Below are 15,149 nucleotides of genomic sequence, written 5' to 3'. Positions count from 1 at the left end.
TGATGCTACTGTTTTAATTATTTTATAGTAGAGTTGGCCTTAACGACTCTAAATTAAACATTATTTTATTATAGAAACCTTCGAAAGGGCTAGGTCAACGCTACTAGCATCATGTTCATCTCCGACTCTAGTTTTCATAGCTTCCATGAGTTTTGCATCAAAGTGATTTATGACTCTAGAATGACGCTATAGCGTCGATTTTTAATGTGTAAAGTTGTCTTTTGGTTGACTCTAATTTATTGTTTTCTTGTAATGTACGACCTTTTTGTAAACCAAAAAAATTTAAAAAAGTAAAAATATTTATAAAGCATGACTTCTATAAACAAATAAAAAAAAATTGTCACATTTTCAAAATACGATTTCTTTCTTCCTAGTTAGTCTAAAATAAATGAAAAACAAATTTTTTTATTCGTAAGTCGTATTATTCAAAGGACTTATCTATTTGTGTAATTTTTTACTAGTTTACTCATTTTGATAAATTTGAAAAAAATAATTACGCCAGTGTAAAAAAAAGAACTGATACTAAGACTTTATATAGAACAATGAAAATATACATCACATAACATTGGGGTAGCTACTTCAAATAAAATATTGGAACGCATTCAAACAAATAAAACAAGATGTAGAATAAATACATAAATAGTTATTTATAATGGATATCATTTCCATTGGGTTTCTCCATGCTTATGGGATCCACAAGTAATGCAATAACGTCATCCTTCCATAGTTTCCCATCTGTGTATTTATCCTTGAAGTTTTCATAGGCAAGTTCAGTTATGCGGGCTGCATTAAGAAAACAATCAAGCATAGGTTTAGTGAGAAGGTCTGACTTGAGACACTCTTCATTTATAACCTTCCACAAATCTTCAATCTCTTTCTCAATGAATTTGTACGCATCTTCCTCTGAAATCTCATATTGTTTCATGCAGCATTCAACTGCTGAAACCACGTGCATTCTTTCTTGTTCAAACTACAAATAATCAAAGCAAATCCAAGGCATCAAGCACCATTAAATTTTTGTAGATTTGAATCAAAATAAATATATTGTACCTTATGTGAGCATATGTCATTCCCAAGTCTGCCAATAAGCGAAACAACTTCAATGATTTTTGGATTACTCGAAATCCAATCAAACACGTATTGTGCTGATTTTGCTAGAAGAATAAATGATGTTATCATAAGAGGGTATGTAGAAGATATAACTCCATTATCCTTATATTCTTGATATGTTGGAATACAAATCTCTTGACTCCATTTTGCTTCAGTCAAGTAGACTCGTGCCAAGTTACCAAACTGCAAGTAAAATAATTTGAATGTTAATTAGTTACTTTATAAGAAAATGATGTCAAACATTAATTAGTTGACTAGTTTAAAAGTATATGAATGAAGAACTTACAGCTTCTTTAACACATTGCACCACTGTGTTCGAGTTTTTACTCTCTATGGTAGCCAACTTTACTTCATCACACACTTCTATAATTGCATTAAACACTACTTTCATGCTATCTGGGAGAGACTGAATGGAACTAATATCCCATCTGAAATTCAAACGAACAAAAGGAGAATTGTGAATTTAAATTTAAAAACAATAATATCATGGGACTAAAATAGTAGAATAAAAATAGTCAACTGGTGAAGACTTTTCAAATCATTAAATTTCCCATTGTGATAATATCATATAAAATTGGTTGATCATATAATTTGAACTAAGATCAACCTCTGAATTGCCTGTGTGAGGAGTTCAAGTTCTTCTATTGTTCCGTAGGCAACATAAGTATCATCTAGAAGAGAGATACACCCAGTTAATTTGCTCCCTATCCTTCTTGCAATACTATATTCAGGTTCATAGGACAGGGAAATTGGCCATAAATAACACTCTGGTACCCTTTCTCTTGCATATGGGACCTTTGTTGTAAATTCTGACTTTTTCCACCATCTGCATGCAGAAAAAACACAGCTAATGTTATTGATAGTTGACAGCTTAATAGCAACTTAACTCTTTCATTTTTATAATTTAAAAGTTTTGTTGTATAAGCATAAGGCAATGTTATGAATGCATATAGTAATTTTGCTTGTGGTGAAATCATATATGTCTGTCCAAAAAATCTTTTCTTAGTTCTTCATCTGTTTTATTAAAACTATTTATTCTACAAGTACACGGTTACAGGTTTGTAATACTTACTTGGTGAAACTCCCGACTTCTATCTTGTGCAATCCTTGTAGCATATTGAAATCTAGTTTTGAAAATGTAAGAACTTTGCAATGGGAAGGATTTTCTTCATAGAAGGAAATGTAACGTCTGGCCTCCAACCTAGGAACACCCCTATGAAGAGGTTTCCTTAAGCAATGACTTATTTGTGCAGCAAAGGATGAACTCAATTGATTAATCAAGGACTTTAGATGTGTTTGTGTGAAATCAAGTGCTTCATCTAATATATCTTCCCCGTGAATCCTTAACTGTGAAGCTTCAAACAAACTCCACAATCCTTGTACATCTTTTGCAATCTTTTGATCAAAGTCTCCCTTATTGTTCTTGAATTTGTTAAATATATCTATAGAATATATAAGTTGGATTATAAAGAATCTATGCATATAATATGGTTCATGAATCGTTTGGTAAGGATATATGGTGGCAAAGTTCTACATACCTGACGAAATATGATACCCTCTTTGCCTAAGCAAACGAAATAGTAACGCCACATAGTGAGACAACCTTCTTCTGTTATGACATTATCATTTGTAGATGTGTTGTAGATTTGCTGTAATGCTTCATCAATTTCATGTTGAAAATGATAAGATATACCCAAACGTTGCAAGGAATCAATGAAATTTAGTTTTTGTAAGATACTATTGCTTGAAGGTAGAAACATCTTCTTCACTTCTTCCTTCTGCATTTGAAATTGTTGCTTCATATGGTCATTGATTTCCTGCACTCAGTTGCAAAGAAAGAAGTTTTTGTAATGAAGATGGGATGGAAAGAGGAACTAAAAACAGGCACGTGTGAATAATTCGAAACCTATAGTAAGCTTACACAATAAAAAAAACAATGTAGGAGGGTTTTCTATCTCTCTAAAAGATTTTGTAAAGTCTTGATTGATCTTAAATAGGCTGTAATGGTTCAAATTGATTTAATAATTTCATTCACATTTTAAAAAAATAGTTTAAAAAATGTCTTCAATATGTTTTAGAAAGATTTAAACACATTGATTCTCATTGATATTAATAAACAATTAGACTGTTAATATTAATGCACATGTGAGTGATTGTCATTTTCATTGACGTTATTTTTTATATAAGTGTTATAGATTGCCAGGTGAGACACTAATTATTGGGTTCATGAGGACTTAACTAAGAAAAAAATGGGGTATTTTTTCTTTATGGATTATCAACCTATTATAAAATTTAAAATAATACAATCCTTTGCATTAAGTTCTTATGAGGGAGACAGAAAGACAATAGCTTTGAAGGCCTCTCGTGTGAAAAGAAAAGAGCAACCACTGTATGTTGTACAAATTTGTGTAGGGAAGGGAATCTTTGATCTAGGTTTTGCTTTTGCTTGTTATTTTCATTATCTTTCTAATAATTGGTATCAGGGCTTTGTTTAGGAGCTTTGAGAAGATTTGGTTTGTACTTTGAAGATGAAAACTAATAATGTGTTGAAATCATGATTAAATTGGACTTCACCAATTATTCGGTATGAAAATCCAATATTGAAGATTTGTTATTTTGCAAATATATGTATAATCCTATTGTTGAAGCAACGAGTCCCTCAAGTTAAAAAAGTTTTGATAATAACAAAACACTCATACTACAAGACAAGGAAATTATCTAATTGATACATATACTTTAAATATGAAACAAACATGTTTAGCAGACCAAAATATATATTCTGGATATGTGTTTTTATATGCTTAATCTTTTATATTTAAGTTTTATTAGTATTTATAAAAGTTGAACATTTGACACATGCAATAAACAAAGTCTTGATACTAGACGAATCTAAAAAGTAGACAAATCAGTACATTAGATGACCTAAAATGTTAGACGTCCTAAGGCATTAGACAACTTAAGTCCCTTGACAAACCAAACCAGTAGACAATCAAGGCTTTAGACAACTCAAATTGTGTAGACTCACATGAATTAAATACCATATTTCTAAACGCATTACGTCAAAATGACCTGTGATTTGACTAAGTTCTTTCCTTTAATCTATGATTTATTATTTGAATTGATAATTTTATTTAATTATTTGAAATTGAGAATTGATTAAATGATTCCCAATGTTAAATAATATTTTATCCTAATTATATTCTGAAAAAAAAATTGAATCAACGGTCAAATCATATTTCTTTATTGAAACCATATATCTTATTGAACACCAAATTATTCATTTACTTCAATTTGAAGATATTATTGAGATAACGATACAATTGGATAATCACGTTGCAGAGAGTTTCCTTTCCAGGAAAAATGATCGATGTTGGAGAAAGAACAAATTCAAATTAAGCTTATGCTCATACAAGAAATGAAAGAAGATATTTTAAAGACCATAACAAAAAGATAATTAAAGTTTTGAAGAATGACAATGAAAAAATAATCTAAAGAATTAAATTGAAAAATTAATCAAGTCATGCCTTATGACTTATTCAGAGATCGCATGAATATTTTTAATTTGAATCAGGGAGTCAACTCAATCCGACTCATTTATTAGTAAGATGAAAAAATTTAATTCCAGTTCGACCCACCACGAATAGATAGGTTAAACGAGTTGACTCACTGACTCACTTAATTATAATCTTTTAAAACAAAAAAAATTACAATTTTTTAATTCAAATTTAAATAAATTTCACTCTAAAATTATGTTCAATTCCAAAGACAATTCAAAATAAATAAAAAATATCATACAATCTTAGCCTAATTCAAAAGCAAGCACAAAAAGCGAACAAATAAATTTTTAAGATTGATAATTTTTGTATCATATGTCCATTTTATAATATTAGAATCTTGAATAGATAAATCTATAATATTTTTCTGTATTAAAACATCTTTTTTTTATCTCATCTACAATATAATAAAAAAATACTAACTAATAATATTTAAAAACAAAATAATAAATAATTAAATTAAATTAGGTGGGTTGGTGAGCTAACCGAGCTCACTACGGGTTCAACCCGAATGAGCCGTGTTCTAAGTGAGCCAGGTTAGAAACTAGGGTGTTGCTCCCTCCACCACCACACCTTTCTCCCTCCACCTCCCCTTTACTATTTTGTCTCTCAGTAAAATTTTATTTTTAGAGTTATTATTTTTTAATTTTACCCATTCAGAACTTATTTCATTAATAACCTATTCTAGTCTCGAACATGAGTAAAATGTTTTTCTTTTATTTTAACATTATATTTCTTCCTCTCTTTCTTTCGTCGTTGTGAGATACTACAAGTTGCAAAAGTTGGTGGTGGTGGAAAGAATTATCAAGCAGTTTCCCTATCGTGGTGCAGTGCGTGGAGTGTTTCCTCGTATTGGAATAAACCTTGAAATAAAACCCTAAAATAATAAAACCCTAAAATAAAAAACGTAACCTTTAAACGGAGGTGACATCTTTCAACGGATGTCAACATCCGTTTAAGGAAAAACGGATGTCGACATCCGTTTTACCTTAAACAGATGTTGACATCCTTTGAAGATGTCAACTCCCGTTTAAAGGTTATGTTTTTTATTTTAGAATTTGTTTTATTAGGTGACATCTCCGTTGATGTATACTTCCTCACGGTTGATGCTCTGGACGTTCCTGGATGTTCCTCCACACCACGGCGGCGATGCTCCTTCACATCACGGCGACAATGGAAGCTTTCAAACAAAAAAAAAACTGGGAAGAAAAAGGAATGGAAGTGCGGGAGGTGGGGAGGTGAAACGAAAATGAGGAAAGGGGAAGAGAGTTCCGTGGGTGGGTACTGGGAAAGTAAAATTAGGATTTCAAATTATTTAAAATAGGGTAAAAGTAAAAATCTTTTTAACTTAAGGATATAAATGTATTTAAAATAATGTGGGGAGGTGGAGGAAGTATAGGGTGGTGGTGGAGGGAGCAACACCCTGGAAACTAACCTGCATAAAAAAATTACATTTTTTTCAAACCCAACCTAACTTAAACTCATGGTGAATCGAGTGGACTCACGGGTTACAACTCATTTTAACTGAAGTAACATCCTCTATATATATATATATATTTCTATATAGAATATTTTGAAAACTTCAAAATATAATATAGAATATAACTTTAACTTTTTAGAACAAGTTTTGAAGGTGAAATATTAGTTAAGACAGCACTTTGGAGGATCAAAAGTAAGAAACAGTATGAGGATGCTCGCTCGATCTTTTGGGTAAAATTTTGAAGGTGGTTGTTTTGGCTAAAATTTTGAAGATGAACCTTAAAGAGAATGAAAATAATAAGGGGATTGGGTCTTTAAGGTAAAAGTTATGTTGTATGAGAGGCTACAAGAGAGCATGTGCAATACCATGCACTGCACAATCAGCCACAGATGAAGGGATTCAAATTATTAAGCATATCAAACTCTGAAGAAAAAGGTGTCGCAGTTTGTTGTGAAAAGAAGTTTCAAACTCTGCATTAAGACTAACCTAGTAATGGCTGAATATTATATAATATATTTGTGTAGATATTTGTGAATAGAAAAAGAAAAGAAAGTACCAGTGAATGTGAATGATACTGAAGGAAATTATCTCCCCAAAAGCTTGGAGGAAAACTTGCACAAGGTCTCGTGGTGATGTGAGGTGGTGCATGTTGAGTAGAAAGAAGAAGAGTGGAAGGTGCAATAGACATGCTATTTTCTTTCAAAGCTTTCTTCTTCTGATTTATGAAAAAATGAATGGTTTGCTCCAAGGCTATAGGGTCTATATATTGAAGGAACTCATGGGGTAAACCATAACACGCATAAAATTGTGGCTAACACAGTACTAGACTAACAAGAGTGTGTACAGTAGTTAGGGAAAGGTTGGCAAAGTTTGCATGTCTGTCATATCTAACATCTGACATTCATCTACTCTACATGTTTGATTCACGACACTCATCTCACTTAGCATATTTGGCATGTGATACTTGTGGATGACTCTTATCAAATGGAAGAATAGTGTCAATGTTGGTGGTATCTTATTGTAAGATTGTCAAAGGACAATATTCTGATTAATACTTGTTGCTTTGTGTAGTCCCATCACACTATTGTTTCACTATGTCACTGTTTTCTGAAGTGTTATTTGTTTTCTGAAACGTTATTTATTGTCGCCTCTACAACTTTTCAAGGTTAGTAATTTTATGTTATATTTTATTATTTGAATTATTATTTAGTATTTAATTTAATTTAATATAATATTAAATAGGTTTTAAATTTAAAATATATTATGTTTTTTAGAATTTAAAATTTAAATTATTAGAAATTATATTTGAAATTATATTTATTATTTTAAGGTAAACTTAGGATTTTCATTTGAAGTTACTAAGTTAAATTAGACTAAAAATCAATATTACATGTTGTTATATTAAGTATTTTTAATTATTTAGATATTAATTTATTTAGTTATGTTAAAAATTGTACGTTGAAAAATGTGTATTGGTCCAAAGGTTCGACAACAAATTGTATTGTTATATTTTGGGAAGTTTGTGCTTCAATCGTTATGACAAATTCTTTTATACTTATTTGCATTGAAATATTCTTAATTTTCCTTTTTGAAATTTAATACAAATTTTATTTGTGTAGTATATTTTTTATTTGAAATGTTTTTGTTTTGTTTTATATAAAAACAAGTGGATATAAAAACAAATGGAAGTGTTATTCATAATAATTGTCTTAAATTTTGAACTGTCTAGTTTAACGATTTCAAAATATTAATAAATTTTTAATATTGATTAGTATATATTCCATAACTAAATTTTATATATTTTATAAAAAAATTGTTCATTGCATTTTGTGTTAATTTTTAAGTTATTTTATGGTGGAGATTTCATGTGACTTAAACATCACTACAAAATTATTTCCAACGGATGAATAATGACACAGTTGGTGGTATGTTATTGTAAGATTGTCTAAGGACAATATTCTGATTAATACTACGATTGTTGTTTCCTTTAGTCCCAACACTAATTTCATGAAAATTCAACTGCAAGTTGATAATAGAAAGCATAAGTAACCACGTTTCGTTCATAGAGCAACCCAAAGAATAAAAGCAAAAACAAAAAAGATATTTCAAAGAGGGGTAAATATTAACTATGATGCTTCAATCACTAGTGCAGTCAAGGGATACGACAGCGGTTATTTTCGTCATTTGGCAGCAGTTCCTGAACCGATGCATATACAGGCGAGGGAAAAAGTCCAGAGTTTTATGCTTCGGTTCCAAACCGAGACCTAAAGTTGAATAATTTCGCCTCGGGTCAAGTCAATCGATCCAGTATGTTCACCTCTACTGTCTCGGTTGTGATCATAACTGAGACAGTAAGGTTTTTTTTTTTTAATATTAATAATAATATTATTATTATATTTAAATAAAGTCTAGAAGGTAATTAATTAACTGGCTGAACTAAGTAAGACTCATATATGATCCTTCTCAAGAGTAATATAATGTTTGGTTGATTTGAGAAAATTCATGTTCATCTTTGGAAAGGAGGTCTGGCATGAGGAGCATGACCCCAAGGAGAAGAACAAGCTTCATGGTTCACCTGTTGTCCGTTTGGAAGACCCAGATTCGGAGGAACATTATTATTATACACCGAAATTGACGACGAAGCTTCGCCAGGACCGCCTCCCATCCCCGGCAGAGACTCGCCGCCACCACCCTACTCCTGATCATCCTCCTCCAAAGGCAATCTCTCATAAGTTGCATTGAAAAACGTACCCGCCATTATCAAAACTGGACCAGCCGCCACCAGTGAGCCCACCACCCTGCCGCCAACGATCTGTCCCTGGCCTCCCGCGAGATAGATGGTGAGACCGGTGGCACCAGGAGAGGATGGTCCGGGGAGAAACGAGCCGGTGAGGGAGAGGATATCGAAGCGACCGTGGAGAGCCATGACGACGCCAGGAGCCGTGGGCTGGCGAAGAGTAACGTTCACGACGGCCCCGCTGCCGCTGAGAATTGACACGCCGCGCAAACGCCTTCGCGCGAACTGGACCACACAGTCGGTGATATCGGTGCCGCTGGCAATCTCCATGACGTGGCTTCGCATCGCGTTGGGGCTGTCTCGGGTGACAAATATCGGCGGTTTGGGCTTGTAGTCACCGCACTCTCGTTCATGGAAAATCCCAGATCCGGTTTCCTCATCAGAGAGAGGCGAGTAAACAGGAAGAGTGATATAGTATAGTTTTTGGTTGACTCAATAGAGAGAAAAAAAAATTTAGGGAGAAGAAGCTATGCTGGGCGACGCAAATGAAAGTGTGTAGGTTAAGTCGAGGTGAATGAAGCTACTACCTTGGTTACTAAAAAGCCCGAGGTAATATCACATATTGCACCGGTTAAAAGCAATGGCCGAAGTATAAAGTCCCCCTTAACCACCTCGGTTTCTGAAGAACCGATGTCGTAGCTGACCTGTCAGTGGTTCAGGCAAAAAGCAGGTGAAAAGCAGGCATTCACGGGTGCATAGGTCTCGGGTGCCTAAGAAACCGAGGCAGTAAGGCTGTTTGAAAAGTTGTCAGACAGGACAGCCTGATTTGCAATGATTTGTACAATGGTATAGGTCTCGGGTTTTCTATCAACTGAGGCAGTACAATCATTCCGCTTTGGGTGAACTGGTGACCGAGGTATATAGGGTTTTATGCTTCAGTTTTTCGTAACCGAAGCATATATGGCGCCTTCAAAAGTCCTTTTTTAACTAATGAATCTTTAACACGTGATTATGTATTCACATGACAGTTTTCATTAAAAAAAAAGGTTTTACTCTTCACAAATTAATTTGTGGAGATTTTTTAAATCTTCGCAGTCTGCCACAATTGATTACAAAGATTTATATCGAATTTATATTGCGAAAATTAGTTTTTCTTTATTGACTATTAGTTTGTAAAAGTTTGAAATTTCATTATTTTTAATTATTTCAATGTAAAGATTACTTCCATTTTTTCATTGTTTTTGTGATTAATGTCCTAATTAATTTGACAATTATAATGTGGAGATGTTATCCTTTCTCATTTGTATTGTATTTAGGTGCTTATATTTTTGTCAATAATATTTATTTGTAACAAAATTTTAATATATATTGGAGACAAAAGACATGACAAATTTTTTTTACCAAAGTGTTTAAATATATATCATCAAAACATTTTATTTTTAATGTCATCATAATAATATAAAAGTAAGTTTAACTGAAATAAAATTATAACTTCATCCATAATTACTCAAAATCCATAATAGACTAAATATAATTTCATCCTAAAAAAACATCATAAATCTCTTAAATGTTGTTAGTATGAGATGGTCCTCTTGTTTTAAATAAAATGCTCCTCAAATATGCCTATAGTTTGTCATTTCATAAACTAATAATTGGGACATGGACATCAAATTGTATCTCTAGAAGCCTTATCCTCAAGCAAAATCAAAGAAGTTTTCTAATCCAATTGAGTATTCAAATGTATTTTGAAGTTTAACAATCCAAGATTTATTTATTAAAAAATATTCATAAACAAAATGAATACACTAACACATGAAAAAACAAAACAATATTCATAACAAATGCAAACAAAATTTGAATTAAAAAATGAAATATTTGTTTCTAAATAAATTGTAATCTAACCTTCATAAGTGATAAATGTGAGATTGCAATACTTAATGCCCGTGGAATATTGGGACAACTTTGTGGGAAACGGCTGGCTTTTGTTGAGGATTTGCCGAATAATCTACAACTATCACTACAAAAATATACAATTTTTTTGGGGTTATTTTTCGTTTATGGTAGTTTTAACCCCCAAAAAGTAGGTTATCTAGGGTTAAAAAAACCCTGGAAAAAGTTGCATCACTAAATAATTACTGACAGATTTTTGAGAAATCGTTGCGATTTCCAAGGATTTTGAGAACACCGTCGGTATTAGCGGGAGTTTTGCCAAAACCGCTGGAACTAACCGAGGTTAAGCGAAACCGCGGATACTTGTCGAGGTTTACAAAAACCGCCAACAAACTATTTAAAAAGAAGATTAAAATTTAATTGTAGTTTTTTATTAACACTAGTGCATAATTGGCCTTTAACGTCACCCCGTAGACGTCGGACCACAAAATAACCAACATAAATTATTCATCAGTGGTATTTTCGTAAATAAGTTGGGCATATAGATGTTGGTTAGGGGGTCCCTGATAACGGTAATTTTTACCATTATCTTTGAACCAATTCTTGTACCAAATCTACCCTTTTTAAGCTTGAAACATGTTTAATCCTTCCTTTTTATCTAAGTTTGCGAATAAGTCTAGCTTAAGCGTTACATACAAGTTTTCATCATTAATTCCTCAAATTTGTAGGAGAATTGCAAGCTGTTAGAGAAGTACTGCATTTACCAAGAATGGGAGCAAGAAAAGGATTCAAAAGCAGGATCTGATGGAGCAGGAAAGGAAGTTCATGCCTAAGCGCCCAAGAAGAAGGAGGTAGGATACATTTTCTGCACAAGCCTCGCGCCCGGGCGCGACCAAAAGGGCGCCTGGGCGCGAGCATCTGCGCGAGCTCCGCGCCTGAGCGCGACCAAGAGGGCGCCCGGGCGCGACCATCTGCGCGAGCTCTGCGCCTGGGCGCGAGAAAGAGGGCGCCCGGGCGCGACCTTCTGCGAGAGCTTCGCGCCTGGGCGCGACTGAGGAGGGGCGCCTGGGCGCGACCTCTGCTGACCTGGAACCCTAGATCTATTTAAAGCATTCTGTAACTGAGGGTGGCATCTTCTTGGCGGCTAAAGCTTGGAACACCATTTTCAGACCTAAGGGAGCTGGTTTTGGGTAGTGGAAACTCTCCATCCTTCCTCCTTGGATCCTCATTCTTCCATTTTTCTCCATTGTAAGCTCAAGTTCTCCATGACTATGGAGAACTAATCTCAATTTGTTGGGGAATGATGTAGTTACGAAACTTTCATGTAAATGCACTTGAGTTTTAATGAATTTAAGCTTCTTTCATTTGATTGTGAGTGTTTAATTTCCTTCTCTTAAAGCTTGTTGTGACTTGATCAACCATAGCATGATTCTAAGATTTGCTAGATATTGGAAAATATTGTGTGGATCTTGAACTGGAATTAACACCTATAGGAGATTGTATCTGGGAATGGAGCTTGATCCTTTAGTTGTCATAAACCTCTAATTGTAATGCAGATGAACTTTCTAGGTTACCAAGGAATTGGGACTGCAAAAGTGAGTCTAGGCTTTTTCTACCAAGGAATTGGGTCTAAGTATAGTAGGAAGGTTGACAAACGCAATCAATTGATGAAGTAGTAATGTGCATTTGCATGATAGCGTAGTAATTACAATCATTCTCCAACATCTCATCCATATTGTTTCATTATCCATTAACCATTTTCAATCTTTTAGCCTCTAAGACGTTCATTGTATCACATATTTATGAATGTAAATTTTATTACACTTGAATCATACCAAAATGATGTTATTCTTAGTCTAAGTTAGTTAACTTATTATACGGTTTTAAAGTATTACACGAGTCTCTTGGGAAACGATATCCGGTCTTACCAGTTTATTACTTTGAACGATTTGGTACACTTGCCAAAGAGTTAACAAGTTTTTGGCACCGTTGCCGGGGACTCGGTGTTAATACTTTACTGTTGTGTAATTCTTAACCAACTTAGGCTTTATTCTTATATTCTTTATACTGTGAATAAATTTGTTTTAGTGATCTTAAAGTTAATCTTGTGCTCTAGTATTGTTGTTTCTAGTGAATGCAGAGAAAAATTCGTACTAGAAGCACACCATCAGTTGAACCTCTTCTATTGGATCCTGAAGTTGAAAAGACAGCAAGAAGAAACAATAGCCGAAGAAGGAGAGAAAACAGAACTTCGAGAGACATTTCTCCCGCACATGTAATCTCTGAGCAACCAAACTCTTCCACAGCTAATCAGGAAATAGGGGATATGGGTGATGATATGAATGGCAATGGTGATAGACAAGCAAGGCGCACCTTGGAAGATTACTCTACTTTCGCAGGACCGCTCCACTTTAATAGTATTGCTCGACCACGGGTAAATGCTGTGAACATAGAAATGAAGCCTGCTCTCATCCATCTGGTGCAAAGTAATCAATTCAATGGCCTATCACACGAGAATCCTTATAATCATTTGGCAACTTTCTTGGAAATTTGCAACACTGTAAAGATCCATCAAGTGCCAGATGAGGCAATAAGGCTCAGCTTATTTCCATTCTCCTTGGGAGGTAATGCGAAGATGTGGCTAAACTCTTTCCCTGAAAATAGTTTCACTACTTGGGAGGATGTTGTGGCAAAATTCCTCAACAAATTCTTTCCACAGTCCAAGGTTAACAAAGGGAAACAGGAGATTTCATCTTTTCAGCAGGATGTTAATGAGACTTTGAGTCAAGCCTGGGACAGATTCAAAGGGCTACTGAGAAAGACACCCACTCATGGGTTTGATGAACCTACCGTTCTCAACATGTTTTTGGGAGGATTGAGATCCCAAACCAAATTGATGTTAGATGCCTCAGCTGGAGGAAATATCCGTTGGAAGACACCAGAAGAAGCTCATGAGCTAATAGAAAACATGGCTGCAAATGACAGTGAATTGCAGAATGAAAGGGCTCAGCAAAAAGGCATTTTTCAACTACAATCTCAGGACGCTCTATTAGCCCAAAACAAGATAATGACCCAACAGCTTGAAGCGCTCATGAACAAACTCTCTCAATTGCCAAAAGAACTCCAGAATGTTTTACAAGCCCAACATCAAGGGTGTGAATTGTGTGGTGGAGAACATGCTAATGGTCATTGTGCTATGCAGGTCAATACCCAAGAAGACGTGAACTATATGGGTAATCAAAACCGTAACAATCACTTTAATCAAGGATGGAGACCGCACCCAAGCATGGGCCAAGGACAAGCTGGACCTTCAAACAGACCACCTCAACAACAATACTAACCACACCCCTCTTTATCAGACAGGACCTCTAAATTGGAGGACACTCTTCAACAATTCATGCAAGTATCCATCTCCAATCACAAAAGCACGGAAGCATCCATAAGGAATTTGGAGATACAAGTTGGCCAACTGGCCAAGAAGCTAGAAGAAAAACCTGATAAGAGTTTTGGAGCTAATACTGAAACCAACCCAAAGGAGGAGTGCAAGGAAATCACTACAAGAAGTGGTAAGTTGTTAGTGAGTGGAGAGAAAAAGAACTCAGAAGAGAGTGATGAAAGAAAAGATGAAAATGAGACAAAGAGTGAGAATAGAAAAGAAGAAGAGAATGAGAGAAAAGAAAATGAGAATAGTGTTAGTGGAGAGAAAGAAAAAGAAGAAGAGGATGAGAGAAGAAAAAGAAAAGAAAAAGAAGTTGAGAGGCCCCTTCCCTATCCACAAATATACACAAGAAAGGATAAAGAAAAGCAGTTTGGACGGTTCATGGATATCTTCAAGCAATTGGAGATAAAAATACCATTCTCAGAAGCACTACAACAAATGCCGGCCTATGCAAAGTTCATGAAGGAACTCCTCACTAAAAAGAGGAAATACATTGAGGAAGAGACCATTGAAGTTCAAGGTAACTGCAGTGCCATTATCCAGAAGCTCCTCCCTCCTAAATTCAAGGATCCTGGTAGCTTCACCATTCCCTGCACTATAGGTAAGCTAGCTATTGGAAAAGCATTGATCGATTTGGGTGCAAGCATCAATTTGATGCCTTTCTCTCTATTTGAGAAAATTGGAGAGCTTGAACTCAAACCTACTCGGATGAGCCTACAATTGGCAGACAGATCCATCAAGTATCCACTTGGTGTAGTGGAGGATGTCCTTGTACGAGTAGATAAATTTGTGTTTCCAGTGGATTTCGTTATCATGGAAATGGAGGCGGATGTGGAGGTACCACTCATCCTTGGAAGGCCATTCATGAAGACGGCAAGAGTACTCATCGATGTTGATGATGGTAAGCTCAAGGTGAGGGTGGAAGATGAAGAGGTGAAT

The 15,149-nt window shown here is 34.6% G+C and overlaps 2 pseudogenes; both read right to left on the bottom strand.

Annotated features, from left to right (window-relative positions):
- Positions 1 to 580: 580 nt before the first annotated feature.
- Positions 581 to 3,120, bottom strand: LOC108322103 ((-)-germacrene D synthase-like; annotated as a pseudogene).
- A 5,530-nt stretch (positions 3,121 to 8,650) lies between these two features.
- On the bottom strand, positions 8,651 to 10,109 carry LOC108322102 (AT-hook motif nuclear-localized protein 20-like; annotated as a pseudogene).
- Positions 10,110 to 15,149: the final 5,040 nt, after the last annotated feature.

Source organism: Vigna angularis, chromosome 11, assembly GCF_016808095.1.
Source record: "Vigna angularis cultivar LongXiaoDou No.4 chromosome 11, ASM1680809v1, whole genome shotgun sequence".
Taxonomy (NCBI): Eukaryota; Viridiplantae; Streptophyta; class Magnoliopsida; order Fabales; family Fabaceae; genus Vigna; species Vigna angularis.
This window is presented reverse-complemented; position numbering and strand designations above follow the sequence as displayed.